This window comes from Alligator mississippiensis, chromosome 3, assembly GCF_030867095.1.
Source record: "Alligator mississippiensis isolate rAllMis1 chromosome 3, rAllMis1, whole genome shotgun sequence".
NCBI classification, from domain to species: domain Eukaryota; kingdom Metazoa; phylum Chordata; order Crocodylia; family Alligatoridae; genus Alligator; species Alligator mississippiensis.
The window spans coordinates 127,350,638-127,375,668 of record NC_081826.1 but is presented as its reverse complement, the minus strand read 5'-3'; positions in this window follow the sequence as shown (position 1 = coordinate 127,375,668).

Here is a 25,031-nt window from a genome sequence, read left to right as displayed (position 1 = left end):
TACATCCTTGGGGATCTTACTGCAGTATTTGAACAGAAGTAAAACTCTAGATTCCTTTCATGTCATCACAGAAAAAGACCAAAGAAACCACACCAAAAGAAGTAAGACATACGCTGCGGGGGCCCAGGTGCTTCCCTTGGTGGCAGCGATTCCCCTGCAGCCACCCGGCCAGGTGCTAGGTGCACTGGTGAAGCGCCAGCTCACAAGCAGCACCCGCTGGATCCAATGGTGCACACGGAGCTGAAAGCCCGGGCATGCTCAGGGGAGCTTGGCCTTGGTGGCCTTCCTGCGCCCCATGCACCGTCCCCGCCCGTAATAGACTGCAGTAGACTATCGATTCTTGGCAGCCAGTCACAACGATTACTGACAGGTGGAATAAGCGTCATTATAACAGAAAATTTAAAAAATTTTGGAATAAGAAGATTTCAGGAAAGAAAATTTAAAATGTCTAAAAGACTAAGAAGTCTATCTAGCGAACATGAATATGATAGAATGAGAAAAAGGCAAGCAACTCTATTAACGGTAACTGAGTTTTCAAGCACCGTATCCAATACATATTTCCAATCACCACCAAAAGATTGGACTTTGCTGCTGACATATTGGTACTGTATGACAAAAAGATAGTATCTCCACTACTCTTAGTGGTACAAACCTCCTCTCAGAATTAACCCGTTTGTTAATTAATTTGAAAGCAGTCTGTTTGTGAATTAATATAACTGTACCTCTGCTTCAAGTATTGCATGAAGTGTGGAATAGATACCCTACCCATCACTTATTTAGCCTATAATAATTGTCAGCTTTTAAATGCATTTCTTGTAACAAGGGAATCTGAGTGTTCAGAGATTGTAATGGTCTGAGCACTTTCATCCCTTTGGTGGGCTCATTCAATGCTCTCCCATTGCATGACATGATAGTCATTGTCATTAGTTATCCCCTTTGTATATTGAATGAAGTTGCCAAACTCTTGGGAACAAAGAGGGACAAAACATAAGAAAGACAAGACATAACAAAGACACCCCCAGAGCAATATCTCACTGCTTGGTCATATTCAGGTCCCTGATGGCTTCAACTAACACGACCACACTCACCACACTAAATAGTTAAAACAGATTGTTATTGCACCATTGACCATGTGTTAATATTACTGACTTCACTAAGATATTAAAACTCCACTAACCAAAGCAGTAAGGCAAGCGGTAATAATGTCATGTCATGTCATGTCATGTCATATACTTCCCTAAATGCCTGTGCTGAAATGTCTAGAGGTAAAAACAATGTTACTATATAGCCAACCTCTTGAGCACCTCAGCCTTCAGGAAACAACAATCTATCTACTAACTGCTAAAAGATTTAAAGTGGCCTTCAGTATACATATAACTGACTAATGACACCTAATTAAAGAGTCCTTGTACAATTAAAGTAAAGAAATCCTGGATTTGGTTTCTTCTCAGGTAATTAGCCCAAGAGTCCTCCTCTTCAGTAACAGGGGTTGTGAAGGCTTCTCAGATGGAGGGGAAGCTGCCTGTTCTCCGGTCTCACGAAATGGAGGGGAAGCTGCCTCTCAGTATCGCACAAAATGGAGGGGAAGCTGTCCCCTCCATGCCTCTGGACTCCTGCAGCAGTATCTCACTATTTCAATACCTCAGAACAAAATAAAGAAATACTAAATAGAGACATAAAAATTTCACTTGAGGAAATTGCCATTCTCTCTCTTGATTTTGAATCAGGATGCAATTTTTCCAGCTCCTTCCATGCATCTGAGGGAGAAAAGAAACATTGATCCTTTCTTTCCAAGTTCATGGAAAAATTTCAGACTATTTCATATAATATTTGACATTTGATCCATGAAGCACTTGCCTTAATTTATTAAAGGCTGCTCTTTTCCTGCTCAGCTCTTTCAAGACATTAGGAAATAGTGAGATATTATGTCCTTTAAACATGTGCCCCTTCTTCACAGCTGGGCCCTGCAGTGCCCACCCTGGGGTCTGGCGGAAGGTGCCCTTCCCTTCCCCTTTCCCCACTGGGGCCTTTTCTCCTGGAGCCCATCCTCTGCCCCATGTCGTAGGAGAAAACTCCTTGGAGTCCGTTGTCTAGCCGCTTAGAATCCAGACAACATGGGTAAAGGCTTTTACTGCAGTTTATTTGCTCAGCAAATGACCATAGCCATCAAAGAGGCAAATGGCCCCGAATAAAGACTTCAGGGCCTTTTTATACTTTTTCAAAAGATAAGGCAACAGTGATACATAGCACTTCCATATAAGGGTGAAAAGGCGGTAAAAACTTGACGCATGCGTGCTTTTACTTAGTCTGGTACCTTTCCATAAGCAACAGAATTATAATGCTGCGTTAACAAAATTCCCCAGCAACAAGCTATTTTCAGGTTGTCTAGTTATGCTTCCCAAAACTCTTTAGTTGACCTTTTGGTCTAGCTGATTTTAAAACTTTTTTGCGGAAGCTAAGCAGCCGTTAACATGTTGCGGTAGCAAAGCAGCACAGTACCAGACGTTTCCTGAGTACATGACCACTGTCTTTGAATAAGTGTATGATCTCCGGTTTCTGACAACGGCCTCTTGTCTGGTATATTTTCTAAATATACAAACTAGCTTGTTTCAGGGTAAAAGTTTCTTTGCTCACCACACCCATCCTGCAGTGTGCAGGAAAGGGAGGCTTTGCTTGGAGGCTGCCATGGTGGGGCCCTGCTCAGGTGCACTCCTTCTGCCTTTTGGGTGTCCTGGTGCTGCTGGTGCTGGCTGCACCAACATCCTCCAGCCCGGTGTGTGGTGGGCTTAATGAAGGCTTGTGGGTTCATTATGTAGGTGGGGGTAGGGGGAGCATGAGGTGGCAGTGAGGTCCAAGCACCTGTGCTGTGTCCTGAAGAGCCACTCAGGCCCCAGGGACCAGCGGCAGGCACAGCACCCAGGATCCCTTAGCTCTGACTTTAAAGGCATCAATTGGCCAGAGACCCCACAAGACAGGTGTTTTGGAGCATGTTGCCAGATGAGGACTGTGTGGGCAGTTGAGAGAAAGGAGACCATGAGGAAAAAGTGGAAGAAGGAGAAGCCTAGAGAAGGCTCCTGGGGCTGCCTGGGCAGGCTGCTAGCAGGCCAGGTGCTGCCCCTGCTTGGAGTTGAAGAAGAGTTGGATCGGGCCAGGTGCTGCCTCCAAGCTGGGGCAGCACCTGGTCCCCTAGCAGTCCACACGGGTGGACCCAAGGGGTGATGCCACTGTGGAGGAAAGGACTGGGGCCTCCCACAGCTCAAGGGCCACTTGGTCTGTCAGCAGCTCACCCCCTGGCCACAGGCAGGCACTGGCTCTGGCTCCAACAAAGGAAAAAAAAGGATTGGGATTAAAAACCCACCGTTTCAATTTAGCGGGGCATAGAATAAGATCGTGGGAATTAAACCCCCTTCACATGTAGAAGCACCCATAGTTTATTTAACACATATAGGACATCCAAATGGGAGTCATAATGACTCTAGCTCCTAATGCTCCCTGCAGACAGTGGGTGTATCTACATGAGATGCTACGTTGCCATGGTGACAAGGTACAGTGACGTAGTTCATCACTACAGCATTGTAGTGTCAGCAGATGCAAACTGTGATGCTAATGCTACGTCGCCATAGCAACAAGCTACGTTGCCATAGTTCATCACTATGGCGATGTAGCATCTAAAAATAACCAGATGCCTCCAGGACTGTGCAGTACTAAATGACTGCATAGTATGAAATGTGCAGTCAGGGGCACACGTAGACGTACCTAGTGAGTACCAAAGGTGGTGTGTGAGTCAGTTCTGTCTATTAGGAAACCTTGCCCTTGGACACGAGCCTGGCCTCTTGCATGCATCCCCTGAGTGGGCTCTAGTTCATGCCACCTCTTTCATATCTCAGGAATCCAGTCTGCTATATACCGATCTAGATTCATAGATGTTAGGGTCGGAAGGGACCTTAACAGATCATCGAGTCTGACCCCCTGCATAGGCAGGAAAGAGTGCTGGGCTTAGATGACCCCAGCTAGATGCCCATCTAACCTCCTCTTGAAGACCCCCAGGGTAGGGGAGAGCACCACCTCCCTTGGGAGCCCGTTCCAGACCTTGGCCACTCTAACTGTGAAGAAGTTCTTCCTAATGTCTAGTCCAAATCTGCTCTCTGCTAGCTTATGGCCATTATTTCTTGTAACCCCCAGGGGCGCCTTGGTGAGTAAAGCCTCCCCAATTGCCTTCTGTGCCCCCATGATGAACTTATAGGCAGCCACAAGGTCGCCTCTCAACCTTCTCTTGCGGAGGCTGAAGGAGGTTCTCTAGTCTCTCCTCATAGGGCTTGGCCTGCAGGCCCTTAACCATACGAGTGGCCCTTCTCTGGACCCTCTCCAGGTTATCCACATCCCTCTTGAAGTGTGCCGCCCAGAATTGCATGCAGTACTCCAACTGCGGTCTGACCAGCGCTCGATAGAGGGGAAGTATCACCTCCTTGGACCTATTCATCATGCATCTGCTGATGCACGATAAAGTGCCATTGGCTTTTTTGATGGCTTCGTCACACTATGACCCTCTAGCCAATTCGCCACCCACCGGACTGTGTAGTCATCCAAGTCACAGCCTCCTAACTTGTTCACCAGTATGGGGTGGGATACCATATTGAAGGCCTTCCTGAAGTCTAAGTAAACAATGTCAACCCCTCCTCCTGCGTCCGGGCGTTTTGTAACCTGGTCATAAAAAGAGACTAGATTAGTCAGGCATGATCTTCCTGCTAGGAACCCGTGCTGGTTTCCCCTCAGCATAATTTTTCCTGCCAGGCTCTCACAAATGTGAGCCTTGATAATTTTTTCAAAGACTTTGCCAAGGATGGAGGTGAGACTGACTGGCCTATAGTTGCCTGGGTCTTCCTTCCTCCCCTTCTTGAAAATGGGGACCACATTGGCCCTTTTCCAGTCCTCCGGGACCTGGCCCATGTGTCACGAGCGTTCAAATATTCCCGCCAGTGGCTATGCAATGATGTCAGCCAGTGCCTTCAGTACCCTCGGATGGAGATCATCCAGGCCTGCCAACTTAAAGGCATCCAGTTCTTCCAAGTGCCTCTGCACCATCTCAGGGTCTATGCTTGGTAGTCTGGCGCCCCGCTGCCGCCTCTACAATCCCAGTGAGAGACTTGTCTTGCCCCTTGCTTAGGAACACTGAGGCAAAGAACTCATTGAGGAGTTCAGCCTTGTCCCCCCTGTCCGTCACCAATTGCTTATGCCCATTTGGTAGAGGTCCTGTTCCACTGTGGGCCTTCCTTTTACTCTCTATATATCTAAAAAACAATTTTTTGTTATCCTTAACTTCGGATGCCATCCTCAGCTCCATGGTAGCTTTGGCCTGTCTAACTGCCTCCCTACAAGCACGAGCAGAGGAGGTATACTCCTCTTTAGTAATCTCTCCCCGTTTCCACTTTTTATATGCCCCAGTTTTTGCCCGTAGGCTGCTCTGGATTTCTCTGGTCAGCCAAGGAGGCCCCTTTCCCCCTTTTTCCCCGCATCAGGATCATCTCCCTCTGTGCCCGAAGGATTATTTCCTTAAGGCACAGCCACCCTTCCTGGGCTCCCATCTCCTCAAAACTCTTACTCTGCAGTGCGTCCTTGACTAAACGCCTGAGTTCATTGAAATCAGCTTTCCTAAAGTCTAGCACTTTCACCCTACTAGTTACCTTACCCACTCAATGTCTTATGATGAATTCTATTATTTGGTGATCACTGTCCCCCAGGTGACCACAGATCTGTAGGTCTCCTACCATGTCATCTCACGATGCCAATACCAGGTCCAGCAAGGCATTCCCCCTAGTGGGACCATGTACCTCCTGCGTCAGATGGAGGTCCTGTACACAGGATAGGAACCTGCGTGAATGGTGGGACTTTGCTGTCTGCGTCTCCCAGCAGATGTCTGGGTAGTTTAGGTCCCCCATTACTACCACCTCCATAGTTTTTATGGTCTCCGAGAGCTGCCTCAGGAGCCCCAAATCTAGTTCTTCCCCTTGGTGTGGGCATCTGTAGCAGACCCCTACCACCAAATCCCTTTCTCCTTGACCTCAACTCGGGAACCAGCACTCGGGAACCAGCAGCGGGGCACTTGGGAACCAGCAGCAGGCACTCGGGAACCAGCAGCAGGCTCTCGGGAACCAGCAGCGGGGGCACTCTAGTTCCAAAGGGCCATCTTTGGAAAACAGACTGGCTCATAAACTCCTAACAAACAGGAGTGGGTACCGACACACCCTGCTCTCCTATACTGCGTGTCCTCCCAGGCTGCCCATAAAATAATTAGAATAAGTGGGGAAGGATAGAGAGTTCTCTGTCATTTCTTGCACCTGGGCATTACCCTCATTTCTCTTTTTCCTCAGTCTGTCATTCATGACTACTGAAACAAATCCACATTCTCTGTGAACAGAGGACCTGATGGGAATCTAGAGATCGTGGGGTTTTGCCTGGGACCTGGCAGAGGTCAGTGTAAGAACAAAGTAGAAAGTGGCCAAGATTGTGCTGGATTTTAAGCAGGACCAATATTTTGTACTCTGCTAATTTTGACCTAATTCTACAACAAGAGGAGGTGTTGGTGCTCCTCCCCTTCCATTTGGCGTTGGTGAGGCCACAGCTGGAGTACTGTGTCCAGTTCTGGGCACCGCACTTAAAGAAGGATGTGGAAAAGCTCAGAAGGGTATAGGGAAGGGCCACCTGCATGATCAAGGGCCTGGGGGACAGGTCCTATGAGGAAACACTTTGGGATCTGGGTTTGTTCAGCCTGAGCAAAAGAAGGCTGGGAGGTGACTTGCTAGCTGCCTCCAAATATGTCAAGGGAGAACACCAGGATCTAGGAGAACAACTTTTCAGAAAAGCTCCCCCCTTGGGGAAGACACAGACCAATGGACAAAAGTTAGTTGAAGAAAAGTTTTGGCTGGACATAAGGAAAAACTTCTTTTCCATATGGTTAACTAAAACCTGGAACACACTTCCAACAGAGGTGGTACAGTTGCCATCTTTGGCAGTCTTTAAGAGGAGGCTGGACAAATACCTTGTTGAGCTCATTTGAGCCCAATTACCTCCTGCCTATAGCAGGGGATAGGACTTGATGATCTTACAGGTCCCTTCCAGCCCTTCTTTCTATGATTCTATGATTCTAAGGTCCATGAATTCTGTGGTGGTCTCATTGTAGCTGTGACAGGCTAGCTGGCAGTGACTTCGCCCAGGGGTTTTGAAAGGGTAAAAGATGGTTGGAGGACTTGGTCCCTTTCCTCACCAATCAGACCCCAGAGACTCACCCTCCATGTCCCCTGATTGGTCCCTTGGGTCACCTGGAGGGGGATAAAAGGGGCAGCGCAGCTGACTCAGGAGAGACCAGTAAGGGACCACAAGGAAGGAGTCTCAAAGAGCTGGCAAAGAGCTGGGCCAGGGGGGTGGAAGCAGTTGCCCCAGAAGACCCTGAAGGAGTGGGACCTGCAGGCAGCAGTTGGACCCTCAGCAGCGTGGTGTGCGGCCAGCAGGAGAGGCTCCTTGCTGGGCTCCAGGATCCCCTACAAGAGGGTGCATCCATCAGGAAAGGTTCCCCAGATCCAGCAAGGATCTGAGCAGCGACCTGAGAGGTTCCCAGATCTGCTTCCAGCTCCTCCAATAAGAGGCCAGGCAGCTTGACATGAGGCTGGGGATCCTGGAAAGTCAAGACCCCTAGCAGATTGCTATAGTGCCAGCACTGGTGACTGTGTAGTAGAATGTTTGTCTACCATGTGGGAGATCTGAGTTCAAGTCCCAGCTGGGGTGAGTGAAGGAACAGGAAGAAATTCTTGCTGTAGTAGAAAGGGATCATTGTGTTTTCCTCCTTTCTCCCCGCTCCAGGTACCCAGGCCCTATATTCCTTGTTGTTTGAACTTTTGTATTTTGTGCCTTTTATAGTTCACCAACCAGTATCGTTTGTTCTGCTGTTTGTGTTTTATATTTTTTTAACCCTGTCTTTTGTCAACTGGATGAATATGTCTCTGATTGTAAGTGTCTAACCTTTGTTGAATCCTGCCCCCTCGGGGCGTTGTAGTATCCACTATACCCCCTGGTTTATACTGGTTATGTTCCCAGAACTGTTCTTTCATTAAAAGGTATATGGTTAAGTCCCCATTGGTGGTCTGGCTCTGCTCTATAGCAGAGTCCCTACACCTCCCACAGCACTTGCTTTGATCCCTTCAATTGGAGAGGGGGGTACCTCTTGGAGTACCGCCTGGGTTACATAGCCATGATGGTCCAAGGAATATGCCAAATGCAGGATGTATATGGTAATTATTTTTTATTGGACCAACTGTGTAGTAGATAAGCTTTCACCACAAAATTCCCTTCCTCAAGTCACAAGGAATTCTGTAGCATTCAGTGGAATCATTGGCAAGTCTATGGAGGCATTGGAGATTTTTTTTAATCGTGTTTTCCAATATATTTAAATAAAGAAGTAAGGGATACAATCAAGAATGCAGCCTCTGTGGTGTTAGCTTTCATATGAAGCTGTATTGATATAATGCTGTTCTTACACTTGGTATGTTGTACATGTTTGCATTCACAATGTCCAACTGCATTACACAAGTCTTTAAGGGGATAGCTGAAGGATTTCACAGTTTAAGGCCTTTGGCACCCGGAGAAGCAAGGAAGAAAGCTTGGGATTGGCATGCTCACTGTCTATTCCATCTGGTACATTCAATAATGAAATAACTAGCATTGTTAAAATTGGAACTGACATCTTTGTTAACATTTTGTGACATGAATGTTCTGGTTTCAACCTTCCCCAACTATTGTTTGAGGCTGTCTGCAGGCTCAGGAAGGGAATGCTGCTTTGGTTTTTGCTCAGTTCATTTTCTGAAAACTTCCCATGGGACTCTTTTGAGTGTCTCACATACTTTATTTGAGAACATTTAAATTCTGGAGCAAAAGTTGGTGGCAACGGGTGAGTTCAGTGGCAAGGCCCAGTAACAGAAGAAACAGAGTCCAGGGCAGTTAAAATGCAGCTAAGGGAGATTAAAGACAGATGGATTATTAGCGAGGAGCTACCTTAAGAGCTTCAGCTGGCCCTATCCAGGCTGTTTTATTTACATTTCCTATTCTTATTGCCTATTTTTTTCAGGACCTGATGTGTCTAGTGATGATGCCAAACTGCACATGTGATGGTAACCATGTGCATGGGATACTGATCCAATCCTACCTGTGTTCTTTCATTTTTAAAGAGAGGAAGGAGGAAACCAAACACTGCCCAGCCTACCTACCCACTATACTTGTTTGTCTTCCATTTTAAAAAGTGTCAAACTGAAGCACAAACATGGATCTGGTGTACCTGATTGAACCCTCAAGAGGTTCCTTCTGTCTTCAACAACCAGGAGGAGAGCCCCTCCAAGGCTGCTGCAAGGCATAGAGTTGGAAGGCCTGGAAGGGAGCTCCAGAGGTCATCTAGTCCAAACCCCTGACTCATGTAGGATCATCCCTATTCAAACCATCCCATACAAGCCATTACCTAAGCTCTGCATAAGACTGTTGTCAATCCTGACACAACAAAGTCCTAAAGCCTGAAACTGACACAGGTAAAGCAGGGGAACTATGGCAGCCAATGTCCTCCTTCTATAAAATGTTGTTAATATATGCTGAAAAGGACCTAGGTAGAGGGCTCCTTCCTCAAGATAGGAAGATGGCAGGGGATCAGCTCTCAGACTAGCACAGGGGCGGGCAATAATTTCAGGCGGAGGGCCACTTACCGAGTTTTGGCAAGCTGTCAAGGGCCACAAGTGTAGCCCCGCCCCTTGACAGGTGCCCCGACCCCGATCACCATCTTGTGACTAGAAGTCCCGCCCCTGACCTTGGCCACCTGAAGTCCTTCCCCTTGCCCCTAGAAGTACTCCTTTCAGCAAGGGGTTCTGCCATCTCAGAACCCAAAAAATACCAAATTAGATTTTAAAAAGTAAATTCATTAATTTGATTTCAAAAATTATTTTTGTCCTGATTTACATGTATTTGTGTAGTGTACATAGCTTAAAATTTTGATTGCACAGTAGCTTAAAATGAAGCCTTACTCTTGTATATCGTGGGGGGGGCGTGTATATGTTTATGGGAGGCGGTGGGTGTGTGGGGTATGGGTGGGCATGGGGTTTGTAGGGGTCTGTGTGTGGGGGTAGGGTGACTGGGGTATATGAGGGAGTGTGGGTGTGGGGGTCTGCATGTATGACTTTTATCTCCTTCCTGTCATTCTGTCTAAGATGTTCAGAGAGGAGAGAAATTGCCCCAAGATGGAATCTGGTCCCAGCTTAAACAGACAAGGACCAGCCCTGCCCTGCATGCAATGGGGAGCAGGCTGGAGCAACAAGCTCCTCTTAGAACATTTGGCCCCATGAAGCCAATGTTCCACCCTGGGCTCAAAGAGGAGGGGGCGGGGGTGGGGATCATTGGTACAACAGGGTCACATGCCCATTGACCCGGACTTCTTCCTCACACAGCACTTGACATTGTGGCTCCAATTGCCAGATGACTCCAATCGCCAGATGACAGGGACAGAGCCATGGGCATGAGGATCACCACCACCCTACTCTGCTTTGCTGTCTTCCTTCTCCCCTAGTTTGTGGTAAATGACCCTCATCCCCAGTGTCCTGACTTAAGGCAGAGGCAGAGCTGGCGAAAAAGCCTGTGGGATAGCAGTGGCAGCGGTAAGTGTGGGATTGGAGAGAGGATCCCTGCATCCCAGAGTGAGGGCTGGGAAGTGACTGTGTTTGATTCAAGGGCTTGTGCTCCTGGCTAAGAGCCCCTGTCTCAGTAGAGGACAGCAGCTGCCATAGAGTGCTCCAGGAAGATTCATGCCTGTCTCAGGAGCCCTGCTGCTCCTCCTGGAGCAACAGGTGCAGGGAGTCCTCAGGGGGCCCGGTCCTAGACCCTTGGCTCCCTCCTGTGTGACAGGCAGAGGGATTTAGTTCTCTGGCTCCGGGAGATGCACACAGCCCAGAGAGCCTGAGGGCACTGCCGGTCAGACACAGATGGACTCCCCTCTCCTCCAACTCTCTCTCAGGACTCGCCCAAGGTGCCCCATGTGGGGGACCTGGTGGCCCTGCTCGGTCTGTGCACCAGCTACTCAGTGGAGGAGATCAGCCGCCAGGCCGAGGAGAGCCTCTCCCACCTCTACAAGGTCTTGCTGCATCAGAAGGGTATGGAAACCTGGAGTCCAGCTGTGTGAATCTCCTGAGAAAATCAGCCTGTCCAGGGTCTGAAATGCTCTCAGGCAGAGTGACCTGCCATGGCTCCAGCTGCGCTATCACTGTGCATCAGTGACCCAGAACGGCAACACATTCTCCATCTGTTGATAGGGAGCCTGGTGTGCAGGCTGGGAGCGGTCTGAGGCTCTCGGAGGCGCGCGGTGGGCTGTGGCCAGCAGCCCTGGCATGCGGGTCGGGGAATGCAGGCCGGCGGACTAGAATTAGGGACGGACACGTAGCGGTTGATTAAAGATTATTTTACTTACACCGTAGATGGTCGCGGTGCAGGCAGGAAAAACTCGCTTGCGTTGCAGTTACAGACAGACACGTGGAGTTTGCTAGGCTCCACAACACGAACTCGAACAAGATCTGCAGAAAACTCGAGCCTCTTGAAATAACTCGGACAGAGCTCTGAATACACACACACACGAAGCTTGCTAGGCTCCGTGGAACAAGCGCTCAGGGAACGGGTTCGTCGAGAGATCGTGCTCAGTGACGGGGAGAGGCCAGAGGTTGATCAGACCCCTATAGCCTTTTTAAGGCACACGCTGGGTCCGTTAGGCTCCGCAGCGCTTACAGTTCTTCACGAGACGTGAAGTCCTCTTCCTCCACTAGATGGTTGTGGAGTCCTCCAACTTGGGTGGAAACCGCTCAAGCCTCTTATACGGCTAGCAAGCCAATCGCTAGCTGCCACGTGGGAATAATTTAGAACTGGCCAATAGTGGGACACAAATTTGCATGCGGGTGGCGGGAACTCCTTTGCACCGGGGTTTTCTCTTTGCAACTGAGAAATGCACCCTGCAAAGAAAGCTCCTCGTGGCGGGAAATAATTTAGCAGTGCCGAAGCGCACACACACAAAATCACACCCTTGGGTTGTGACACCTGGCTCTGGGATCTGTCAGTGCCTTGTGTCATATGTGTTTGAGGCATTCAGGAAGATTGTTTCTGAGGAGCAGAGGAGAGCATTTGTAGAGAGGGCACAGCTGGGGATTCATCACGTCATGCTATGCATCAGCCAGGCCGGGGTGGTCTTGCTCTATGCCATCCTGGGGAAGCCAGCCACCTGTTGGGGTCTGAGATGAGCAGCATAGTTGGGATCAAGAGATTAGTGGCAAGACACAGTATCTCACCTCTAGCCAAGTCCTGTCACACCCACTACCAGCTCTGTAGCACAGGACCTCCATGTGTCTTCATAGTTTCATAGTTTGTAGGGTCAGAAGGGACCTGAGTACATCATCAAGTCCAACCCCCTGCCATGGCAGGAAAGAGTACTGGGGTCAAACAACCCCGGCAAGGTGCTCGTCTAGCCTCCTCTTAAAGACCCCCAGGGTAGGAGCCAGCACCACTTCCCTTGGAAGTTGGTTCCAGATCCTAGCCGCCCTGACAGCGAAGTAGCGCCTCCTGATGTCTAGTCTGAATCTACCCTCTGCCAGCTTGTGACTGTTATTTCTAGTCACTCCTGGTAGTGCTTGGGGGAACAGGGACTCCCCAGTGCCTGCTGGTCCCCTCTGACTAGTTTGTAACAGGCCACTAGATCCTGCCTCAGTCTTCTCTTGTGGAGGCTGAACAGGTTCAGGTCGCTTAGCCTCTCCTCGTAGGGCCTGCCCTGCTGACCGATGATTATGCGGGTGGCCCTCCTCTGGACCCTCTCGATGCTGTCCACATTCCTCCTGAAGTGTGGCGCCCAGAACTGGATGCAGTACTCCAACTGCGGCCTGACCAGTGTTGCATAGAGGGGGAGGATCACCTCCTTGGACCTGCTTGAGATGCATCTGTGGATGGACCCACAGGGCCCCAAGCTACTGCAAATGGCCCAGTGGGTTATTAGAAGGAGCGGTTTCTGGGTAGGGGGGCAGAAGAGAGCTGTCTTAGTAGGGGGATGGGGCAGGGTTGAAATGAACATTCTGGTAGACATGGTTTTGGGCTGGTTTGGGATTCTGCTGGCTCCAGTGTCATTAACCCTCTGTCCCTGGTAGCTCCAGAGTCCCTGACTGGTTTGTGTACCCTTGCAGGAGAAGGAAATTCCCGTCAGGGTACTGAGGAAGCTCCTGATCCTGAAATGCTTCCATCAGCTGCCCAAAGAACTGCAGAGGCACAGTCATCTGGAGAGTGCCTCAAGGATCCCCTCCTCTCTGTAGCAGCCCAATGCATCCTGATGCAGGTAGCACCCTGTGTCCTCTGCCTCTGTGGAAACAGGCTTCGGGGAGGGAAATTAGAGTGTCCTGGCAGTGACAGAAAACTTCCTGTGGGGGAAGCAATTTACTCTCTGTCTCCAGAGCCTCATATTTTGGCCTTAAATCTCCAGGGGCCCCTGTTCCCTTCCCCTCCCTTCCTGGGAAGGCCCCTTTGCCCTATTCCCTGATTCTAGACCAGGGGTGGGCAAAATGCTACCCAGGGGCCAGATGTAGCCCACCAGGCCATTCTATCCAGCCTCTAGGGCCCCTAAACATTTAGAAAATTAATATTTATCTGTCCCCAGCTGCCTGTTATGTGGCCCTTGATGGCTTGCCAAAATTCAGTAAGTGGCCCTCCGCCCAAAATAACTGCCTGCTCCTGTTCTAAGCAGAGCTTGCTCTGGCCCTGTATGGGGCACATGGGCTTGTGTACGAAGATCGTTGCTCTTCCCTCCATCAGGAGCTCATAAAGCTCCCCATTGTCACAGAGGGAAGCAGGTGAGTGTCCCGGGGTGGGGTGGCATCTCCCCATTGTATTAAGGTTGCTCCCTGTGTCCCATCCTAACCCCTGGTTTCTATTACTAAGATTTTTGTCAACCTTGACCTGTTTGAGCTGAAGTTTTCTATGCTGAGCATCTGCCTTCTGTCTGTTCTGGTACATACATTTTGACCAAGGTGAAGGCTGAGGAAATCCTGTTTTGTTTTGACCTGTCCCCACCCCCCTTCAGATTATGTCCACTATTGACATAGTCTAGCCCCTCGCTGAATTAGACATTTCTCACCTGCTGATCTATAAGGGAAAGGAGGCTCTTCTTTGTCCATTAGCTCAGAGATGAGAGCACTCATCTGATACAGAGAAGATGTGCCTGTGGAGATTCAAAGCTTAATTTCCCCCTCTGAGAACACCCCTGCCATCAGGACAAAAGTTAATGTGGAGTGGGTTCTTATCAGGGGCTGAAACTATTCACCTCTGTGGAGAGATGTGCACCACCAGTGTGCGTTCCTTCCCTGGAAACTGAAGGGACTAGAAACCGCATCTCCCTCAGCCCAGCTGACTGCTGTAACCATAGGCAATTGCATATGCCTCAAGCACAAGGCAGAAAAACAGCCCATGCCTAATTCCATACAATTTAGGAGCCTTACATGTAAGAATGTGCATAACTCATCATTCCCTGCCTTTTCTTGCATCATACAGTGAAGAAATCTAGAGAATGAAAGTCCCTCCGATCAGTCACCATATCCACAGCCATAAAGGCAGCAAGGTGCCTATAGAAAGAACCTTCAGGATAACATCAGCTCCCACAAGAGTGTCAGTCTCAAGAGATTACAACTTCTCCCCAGAGTGCAACAAGCCAAATCCTGGGACCTGGACTCGCTAGGAGATAAATTTTGTTTCATGTGGATAGGAAGTTTAAGGTTAAATCAGGTTGACCAGCAGCACGGGTGTCCCTTGGACACTGCTTGCTGGGATGCTTGCTGCTTGCTTGACTTTTGTTGATGTATTAGAGATACACACTGAAACTAGATTAAGCATTCAAAAACATAAAAGGGATTTCTTTAGGAACAACAGGAAAACAAAAATAAAAAGGACAAAGGGTGATAATGACAAGGTAGGTAAAGAATCGGAAATACACACAGTAATACTGATGCAATACTTTACCAAAGTATGGGGGGTGTGTGGGGAGGAGTGTAGGGTGTTGTGCATATGTGTGTGTGTGGGGTGGGGGGGGGGGCTGCCTAGGTGCTAGGTCCCAGAAGCCTGCTGTGGGTGAAGGGAGGGAGGCAGGGGGTGCGTGGAGCAGAGCTCTCTGCAGGTGGTGCGGTCCACGCTGCCCCTGTGGCACTTCACATGGGGCCAAGCCCTGCCTGCTCGCAATGGGGCAGTACATGCCACACTGCCAACTGTGCCCACATTCTGGCCTGGTGCTGCTCTGCTCCCCCTGCTGCCAGTTCTGGGATCTGGGGCTGGAGCCCCACGTGCCTGCCAGGAGTGGTGCAACGCAGGAGACTCACTTTACAACCTGGCTCAAAAATTTCCATGAAGGAGGAGGAGCTGCTGCTGGAGGTGTGGGACACAAAGCAGCACCTGGCTGGCTGCAGCCGCATCAGGAATAGCCTGCCAGACACTGCTCCTGCTCCTGCCCCACCACGTGGGACTCTGGCTTCAGCTCCTGGGAAGGTGGCTGGGAGCTCAAGCCAGAGCCCCAGCACTAGGGCAGGAGCCACTTGGCTGAAGCTGTTCACTTGCCCGTCTAGAACAGTGTGGTGTGGCATGGCGCAGTGCAGCAGGAGCAGCTTCCAAAGGGCTGTTCCCGGTGCAGCTGCAACTGGTTGAGTGCTGTTCTGTGCCCTTTGCCTCCTCCTCTTGCTCCTGCCTCAGGGGCACAGGGCTTTGGCTCCAACTGAACTGAAGCCAGAGCCCTGCGCACTGGGGTAGGAGCCACCTGGCTGAAACTGCTCACCTGGCACAGCATGGTGTGGCGCAGGAGGGGTAAGATCAGAAGCAGAAGCTGCAACTGGAGGCCGGGGGGGGTGCAGAGCAGCACCCGGCTGCAGCTGCCCCAGGAACAGCCCCGCCAGAGTCTGCACGCTGGCCAGGGCCCGGCCTGTCGGGAACCTGATGCAGGCTGCCCCAGCATGAGCAGGCTAGGCATAGCTCCATGCAGAGCACTGCGGGAGCAGCCGCAGGCCAGATCCAGTCACCTGGTAGGCTGTATTTTGCCCGCTCCTGTTCTGGAGGCTTCTTCTGAAAGTTACTGTTGTGCGTGCTCAGCTTCAGTCATTACATCACTTTAACTATTTATAAGCTGGCTCAAAAATTTCCATGGTAACAAGAGAAGTAGCTTGGCAAGCTACTAAAGGTGGAGAATTGAAAAAAAATCTCTTCAACAGACTTCCAAGTAAAGTGGTGGAGGCAAAGAGCAGGCGCCATGAGTTTGTGCTCCCAGGTTAAAGTATCAAAGGTAGCTCTTGTAATGTTGGTGGTATTTGGCAGTCCTGTACCTCAGGACTCTTGCAAGCTGCCAGGAAGAAATCCTCCCTCCCCTTCCTCCCCCATATATGGCACTGGTTTACTGGGGTTTTTTTGCCTTCCTTTGCAGCACTGGGATATAAACTGAGCAATGTGGTCTCTGTTCTCTAAGCTGCATGACTTCCTGCACCTGGCTAAATGCAGCAGCCTTCTACAGCTGAAGAGGGAGAGGGAAAAAGCCAATGGAGTTCTCTCTGTATAGTGTGTAATGTCAGTATGTAAAAGTGGTTATAAAACAGTAAAGATAAAAGTTTAATTTTCCAATAGAAGTGGGCATTGCTCTTCTATTCCAGATTCAAATCCAGGGTCCTAACATACAAAGAAAGAGAAAACCAAAGATGACAATCCCTAGGATTAACAAACACTGACATTCCAGCCCTCAGCAGAAACCCAGACTTTTAAACATGGGGAATATAATAATTAGAGCTGGTATCGAAATCATGTATCATTGGGAAATGCAAGTTTAAATGTGAAACTTTTGGAAGTGGGAATCATGTCCCATTTCAAAGAAACTACTAAAGGGAAAAAAAACCCTCAGCCCTGGTCTGTTTTTCCTGGTCTAATCAAGAGGAGAAAAAGGAAAAAGTGAAGGTGAGAAGCCACCTAAGAAAGGCAAATGCTTTCTAGGCAGTGGTTGGGGCACTCCACTGGGATGCGAGATCCAGCTGCAAGCTCCTGCTCAAATGCATATCTATGCAAACTGGCAGACCTTCAGCTGATGAGACTGAAGGAGACTCATCCCACGCTAGCCAACAGCTTTGTGGTAAGATTGGCCCCCGAGATCTGTGAGATGGGCACAAGAGGGGCTATGCCCCATGACCCACACCCCAGAGGTAAATTTGTTTTTGCTGCCTAGAAGTTGGGAAAGAGTGACTAAGCTGGCACTCCTGACTGAGCACAAGCCACTCACCCAAGTCCACTAACTCACTCTAGAACCAGAAGCTTCCCCAGGAAGCTGCTCCGGTTTTGTCCCGACAGACACAGAATGTTTTTATTTCATTGTGCCTCTTTCTTCAAGAGCCACATTTAAATTGCATAAAAGTTGTAGTTTGGCCAACCCTGTGGGGCATGCAAGGGAAGTGATGATTGCACCCCCAGCCCCACACAACTGCATTAGAACAAGCCCCTGTGCAGCAGCACAAGGTGACCTGAAAAGTAACCTTTTCACTCTGCTTTAGGCTCCAATACAGGCGTGGGGAAAACTCGTGTACTGAGATGCAGGGCTCAGGGGCTGAAGGTTCAGAGGATAATAGCATCCCTGTTTAAGAACATGGGCTAAGCTGACAGAGGTGATGGGTTGTCTCCAAGGAAGTGATAAGCTCCTAGGAAGGGAAGCTGGGGGTGGAGAAGAGAGTGGTGCTTCAGAAAAGCACAGGGCCTGTGTTGCTTCTGTAGCAACGGAAGGAAGACCAGATGTTTGATTTTGTGTTTGTTTTTTATCTCTGTAACAGTTGCATTTGCTGTGCTGAGAAGCTTTCCACATGGATAATAAAAGAACTGGAACTGAAAATTCACTGGTTTTATGAGGTCCCTGGCCTAAGGCAGTGTCAAACTGCTCCAACTCTGCTGAGTGCCACAATGGACATTGCTGGCTACTGAGAACCAAGGAAAACCTAGTCCTTTAGGTGCCTCAAGGGGGTTAGGCTTTTTGATAGTGTGGCCTTCGTGGTAGGCGCAGAGCACTGGCAAACCTGGCCCCGCACTCATCCAAACTCTGACTCCTAACAAACTTCGGGCAAGCAAAGCCCAGCACCTCCTTACAGCTAAGTACCCACGGAGGGGAAGCTGGCTGACTTGCCAGGATCTCCAAGGACCTCAGTATCTCCAAGGCAGGTATATTCTTAGCTAGACACGTTTTGATCAAGGAGAGTGAGACAACTAACCCCAGGCATGAACTGGATCATCTGAGTAATGCAAGCCAATGTCTTAAGGAAAATAACTGAACAAAGAGAAGTTTGGGAATTCATCCTGGCCTAGTCTTTGGAACAGGGAATTCTTGTCCTGTTCCTGGGAAAAGACTGGGGACAAGGATTTTTGTGGCTCAGAGGGTTGAGGGCTCCAGAGAAGAAAAGACATCTGCAAGGGCCACTAGGGAGAAGGACGGGGGGGAGCAGCAAAAAGGGGAAGACACAAGGTGCCTGCAGTTGCCAGTAGCCCTGCCCTAGGGGGACTGAGCTAAGCAGAGATTGCAGCCAAAGGGCGGGCAGCTGGCAGGGCTGCATGGACTAGTGAGCAACCACTGTGCTCCAGCTGAGCAACTGCTGGGCAATAGGTTGGGCTGGCTAGAAAGGGTGGGACTTGCAGGAAGAAAAGGCTGGGCCTCAGGCTAGAGAGATCATGCTAGTTCTGGCTGGGAAGGAGGCAGAGCTCCCACACCCTTCATGGCAGTACCTGGAAGAACGGTAAGGGGAGCCCTAAGGTGTAAGAGTAGAGGAGTTTTATTTTTATTCCTCTATGAGTAGGCCCAGAAGGAGGAAGACTGAAGTTCATGTGATTGAGTTGATTGTGAGTGCCCAGAGGAGTAGTATTTGGAGCCAGATTAGTAAGAACTGATGTAACGGGAGCAGCTGTGAAGGAAGGTTTGGAAGTCCCATTGCTGTGCCTTAAAGCACCCTGTGAGTTTTAACCCCCTTTAGGGCCAGAGAGAGAAAAAGAGGTGAGGGCTGGGAAGGCCCAGGCAGTTAATCCCTTTGAGGCTGGAGGGTCAGGGGTCCAGAATCTAGGCTGTGGGGGAGATAAGTCCCCAGCCATGCAACTGCTACCAAGAAGCCAAGGCCAGGATAAGAGGCCTAGAGCTGAAGATAGCAGCCAGAGGAAGTAAGCCAAGACCTAGAGAGCTGAGGTCTAGATAAGCACAAAGGTTAGAGCCCAGGGGCCCCAAAGGAAAAGACTACACCAAGGCTTGGGACGCCTCCCATAGAAGGAGTTATTCCATCGAAGTGTGGCAGGCGAGACACCAGTCCTTGATACTGAAGAGATGCAGCAGGTGCTGCTGGTTAGCCGCTGGGAGTTGCTGCCGCCTGGCGAGACTAGACTTGTAGCAGTCCCAGATGAATCTGTGTACTGTAGCTCTGAGTACAATGGAGAAATCCCTTCCAAACTAATATTCCAATGCCAGTGTGTCATAGAAACCAGAGAGACATCTCTGCTGCTGCAGCATGGATTTTGCTTGCTACTAGTAACAGTTCATGGCTGCTTATGTTTTTACCTTGTAATAGTGTGTGGCTGTTGGAGTGCTGTGCTCTGCCTAGTGTATATAATAGGAACCTTTCTGGTGAGAATACATAATATAAAGTATCTGTCTCGGATGGCCAAAGCCGACTCGAGGTGATTTAATAATTGCTCGTTTGTCGGGCGGGCTGGTGAATACAGAGGCCGAGAAAGCTTTATGGTTGTAAAACTTTACTTACGTCGCTTGTGGTTGCGACGAAAACGGTCCGGTCGTCTGAACAACTACGTTAGTTGTTCCAGCTGGCAGGGCTCAGGCCAGCATGTCCGTCTACAAATCAGGCCGGCAGGGAAAAGGATACGTCTGGGATTGCACTCGGCGACGGGGAGAAGAATTGATAGGTGATCAGTCTATCGATCAGCTCAGCCACGAGTCAGATCTCTTCAGAGGCACTCTGCAGCGTGCTCAAAGTTCTCCGACTTGGGCGGAAGTCGCACTAATTTTTAAACGGCTAGCAAGCCAATTACTAGTCGCCACGTAGGAATAATTTAGAACTGGCCAATAGCGGGACACAAATTTGCATTCGAATGGCGGGAACTCTCTTGCACCGGGGGTTTTCTGCTGCAACAGAAAACCTTTACTTTGCAAGAGGCTCTCATGTGGCGGGAAAATTCCACTGTGCGGAGGCACCAAAATCACTGGGTTGTGACATGCCCCCTTGCCGACGGCACAACTGGAATTTTAGACACATGAGCACATCATATGGCATCTTTGTTTCAGGACTCACTGACCTGGCAAAGCTTTAACAACCAGTAAAATATATATATATACATAAACAAACAACTTGATAGACTGGTCTTTTCAACAAATTACAAAGTACAATAACTTTGAACATATGACAACAACTGTTGATCATCGTCTGATTGGAGAACATCTGCTTGGGACTCTCCTCGTCTGGTAGTCAGTCCGTCCTCTCCTACTAACAGACAATGTCAATAAAATACTTAATAAAATGAGAATGAATAGTGTTATAGTAAGTCCTGAGCAAATGGACGTTCGCCGTCTCAGTGTCTCCTCCATAATCATCACTCCATTGATTCGAACGAACTGCAGTCTGGTGCTCGATGAATCTCACAATCGGGCGGTTGTGGATTATTACTTTTCTGGGGTCAGTCCTGTGAAGAAAGAAAACAACAATGCAAAACAAACGAGACTTATAGTTAATTTTACTGTAAGGATACTGGGGGAACGTTGGAACGGCGTGTCATCCAGTTGTGATGAACGATAATAGGAGGCCGATCGGGCTTTTCTTCTAATTGGACAGAATAGGTATTGGGATATTGTCCCGACCGCTGAACGGTCCCTTTGTGAACTTGTGGATGAGATTGATGGGGGTGCGGTATTGAAATCCACACTAACTCGTCTGGTTGGAACTTGGGCTCCCAAGGTGGAGGTTTCTGGACATTAGCTTCGTCCCATAACGGTTTAGCAGTGTTTAGTGAAATAAGAACATCATGATTAAATTTAGTCCAGTTTTTAAACGTCCCTCCTCCTCTAAGGCGAAGTTGCTCTTTGTACAGACCTATGTGTCTTTCCACAACACCGTTGGACTGCGGGTGGTATGGCAAATGAAGATTTCAGGCTACATTATGAAGATGAGCGAATTTGTCCAGAGCGTTTGAATTAAACGGGGGTCCTCCATCAGACTGAATCTCATGAGGGGGTTGCCAGGTAGCAAATACAGCAGTCAAAGCAGAAATGACAGCAGTAGCACTGCTTTTCAATAGGGGGACAACCTGTAACTGTCTTGTTCCCAAATCGACAACAACTAGTCCTTTATTTGGCGGCTTAGACCCTGGGAGGGGTCCTAGCAAATCTACCTGCCAAACTTTTCCTGCCTGAAACTGTGAAGAATCGAAAGCTCCGAGTTGGTGCTTGGTTCTATGGCACTTTTCTTTAGCACATATCTCACAGGCCTGAGCTACCTTTTCCCAATCGCGCCGAGCTCCGTATGAGGCCAGCTCTGTAAGGGTTTGGCACCAACGTTGATAGCAAGCTCGTGGTTCCGGGTGACCCCAATTCTCATGAAGCCACGCGAGGAATGGGTTTACTTCAGGACCGGAGGTAGATGTGATAGGCAAGACTATGTCAGTCCGGAGTGGATCTTCTAAGAGCTTATCAATTACCTCATGCACTGGATCGGTATCTGGACGATGGGACTTAGTGTGCCTAATCAACGGGAGGCGCACAAATTTAGTTAACATTTCCCAAATATCTTGCCAATCGTTCAAATTTTTGGAGGGAAAAGCTGTGCCCGTAAGAATTTTATAAATGTATTGTGAATCAATTGCGATGATCGGAACTGGGAGTGTATTGTTATGATGTGTCAGACAATGTTCTAGTACCTTAAGGAATCCTAATAATTCACATTTTTGGGCCGAATTATCATCTGGGTCGGCTTGAAATATTTCCCTATCGTTGCAGGCTTTTCAATAATACCCATAGCCTCCGCCATGTCGGGAGGTTCCATCTGAGGCCATCCACGCCGGGGCAGAAGTTCCATACAATGTAGGGACCTTCTCCTCATCTTCTGGGCTTGGATCAGGTACCGTGTCTTCCAACCTCCAACAATGCCAGTTGTAATGGTGGGTAAGCACTAGCGTATTCCAGGTCTTAGATTCTCCCTGAAAATGTGGGTCAACTCTGTCTGCATCCAGCAAGGGTAACAATGTGGCACTGGGAGCGCATAACGTCCCATGCCCCCTTGCTAATGGCTCCACCAGTTGTTCGGCTAGGAGGATTTTTCCTACAGCTCCATATTGATGTTGTGCCGCTTGAAGCGTTTTATGGGCTGTATATATTAGCTCATCGTGAGGGTTATGTGCGACAGCCCACACGTGGTTGGTGGTGAACCCGAGGGTTATGGTTAGTGACTCACCCAGATCGATGGCATGGAGTTGTGTATCTTTAACCGTGGCTAGCAGGCAAAGCAGGTTCTGCTGATCTCCTTTTGTCCAAGGTGTGGACTTTTGGGATTTATTACGGATCTGTCGCTGTAATTTGGTGAGAAGTGCCAAATCACTAGGTCCAACATAATGCCGATACCAATTCAAATGACCCAACAGCTGTTGAAAGTGCCTCTTAGTTGTAGGGAAGAATGTTTTCAATGGATCGATGTTGGGACCCTCATATGAAATTCCGTGGCGGATGGAACCGATGTATCAAGTACCGAGGAAAGTAATGTCATCTACAGGATGTAGGCATGACTTTTCCTTGTTAATTGTCCATCCTTCACTCTGGAGGTGAGCGACTAGTTGGTTAACTATACTAGTAACTACGGAACTATCACAACCCATGATGGCGATATCATCGACATAACTCCAAATCTTTAGTTCCTTCTCTGGGGGAAGAGAGTATGAAGCTTGAAAGTTCTTTAGGGTGTTATTCATGGCACCAGTGGCTAGTGATGGAGCGTTACGATATCCTTGTGGACAAACCGTCCACCTGTACATAATGCCGTCAATACACATATTTAGTATTCCTTCCGGGTCAGTTATCGGGATGGAAAAAAACATGTTTTTTAAATCCAACGTGACTCCAACCCACTTACTTTGTTGAAACTGTGCCATCTCAAACATACACTGTGGCAGAGTAGAAGGATTAGGTTGTTGAAGTACGTGACACCTTTTGTTAACCTCTCTATAGTCTACGACTAGCCGGGCTTCCTCAGGTTTCCCAGGTTTCGCTACCCCCCATCCTGATGACAGGTAGGTGCTGGCTGTTACGGTCTTAAAACAGCCTCGTCGCTCGAGTCGCTGCAGGAGGTCAATAAGGGACTGTTTTAGAGGACCCTTAGTTGGGATCGGTCGATACCGCCAGGTGGAGGTGTTACGAAGTGTTGGTCGATGCCAATCCTGTTCTGGGATAATGATGAGTAATGCTTGTAGCACTTGTTCTTTAAGGTCAAGCGCTTTTATCCCCGGGATCCCTAAAATGTTGATGCCCCCTAGGACAGCCTCTAGGGGGTATCGGTGGCCTTGGACCCAAAACTTGACCTTTGTTGTGATAGCGATAGCGTTAAGCCCTTGTACCTTGATCGTTTTGGTGGTCTTTTGATGAGGTATTATTGAGGTAATCACGTTGGTCTGAGCTCCAGTATCGAGAAGGAAGAATGCTTGTTGTTGGTCATCCGGATCGGCAGGGCTGTAAACAGTGAGTTCGTCGTATGGTTGAGAATCAGTAGGGTCAGGTCTGAACTGGAGAAGGCCGCCGGCAGAGCCGCCGGCCATTACTCGTTTTTTGATGGGTCCTCGAATTTAAATCCTAATGCTTTGGCCAGACGAGACTGGGTTCGTTCTCCCAAAACTCGCAACTGAGATTTTGTAAGTCCGGTGCGGGAGAGAAGAAAACCAAACATGGTCCTTTCCTTCAGGGTTCTTTCCTTTGGGGTTCTTGGAGGTGACCACCCTAGCTCTTGCCGGGGGGTGTACTCTTGCTGTCTAGTTCTCAGTGTTCCGGCTGGGTATGCTGAAGGTCGGTCCCTTATATCATCAGAAGCTTCTTCACTTTCCCTCATAAGTGCTTGTAGACGTGGGAGATGGCCTAAGAGATTTCCCACCGGTTGACCTGCCATTGAGTTCAAGAAGAGTCGGAGTGTAATGGCATTTGCTCCTCCATATACCTCCACGCAGGCATCTATAGCTTCCAAGGGCGTTGGAATTGCCCCAGGGTCCGATAGGTGGCAATGAGCCCATCTCTCTTTTCGTTGCATGGCGGTTAGTCCCATTGGATTTGTTCTTGGGCTCCATGAGAGATATGACACCCCGACTATAGCCAGGAGGAGTTGCTCCGCAGTAGCCTTCTGTGGACGACTTTCGTGCCAGGTGTGAAATTTGTGGGTTACCTGTCCCACTACGAGCGCCGGGAGCGGGATGGGCCAGTGGGCACTGTCTGTGACCACATTCAAGTCGGTAGCACGTCCTCCGCTCCATGCCACTTGTCGGGTCAAGGCACTTGCTTCTTCTTTGTCTAAGGTGTCAGATCCAAATTCCACTATTAACCATCCTAACCACATTGCCAAGTTTTCTTCTGATCTTATTTTAGATTCCTAGCAAAGCTCTTGAATTTCTGGTCGGGTGCGTGTGCGTGAGATAATAGTGGTATGTGTAGCACCATCTTCATCCGCAACATGCTTCGTCACAGCTATCGGGTGTGCTGCGGTAGAGAAAGAGTTAATTTCTTCGTCTGGGAGCGTTGGGTACATCTCTCCTCCCATTGCCCCCTCCCCTTGGCAAGGAGGCGGGGCCGCTGGGAACGACGTCACCTCAGGGGGCGGAGGCGCTAGGCGGATCCCCACCGGGTCTTCTGAAGCTCCGCCCCTCCTTTCCGGGTTCCCCGGATGGCTTGCGCTTCTTTCGACACCATTTTCTGCCAGCGG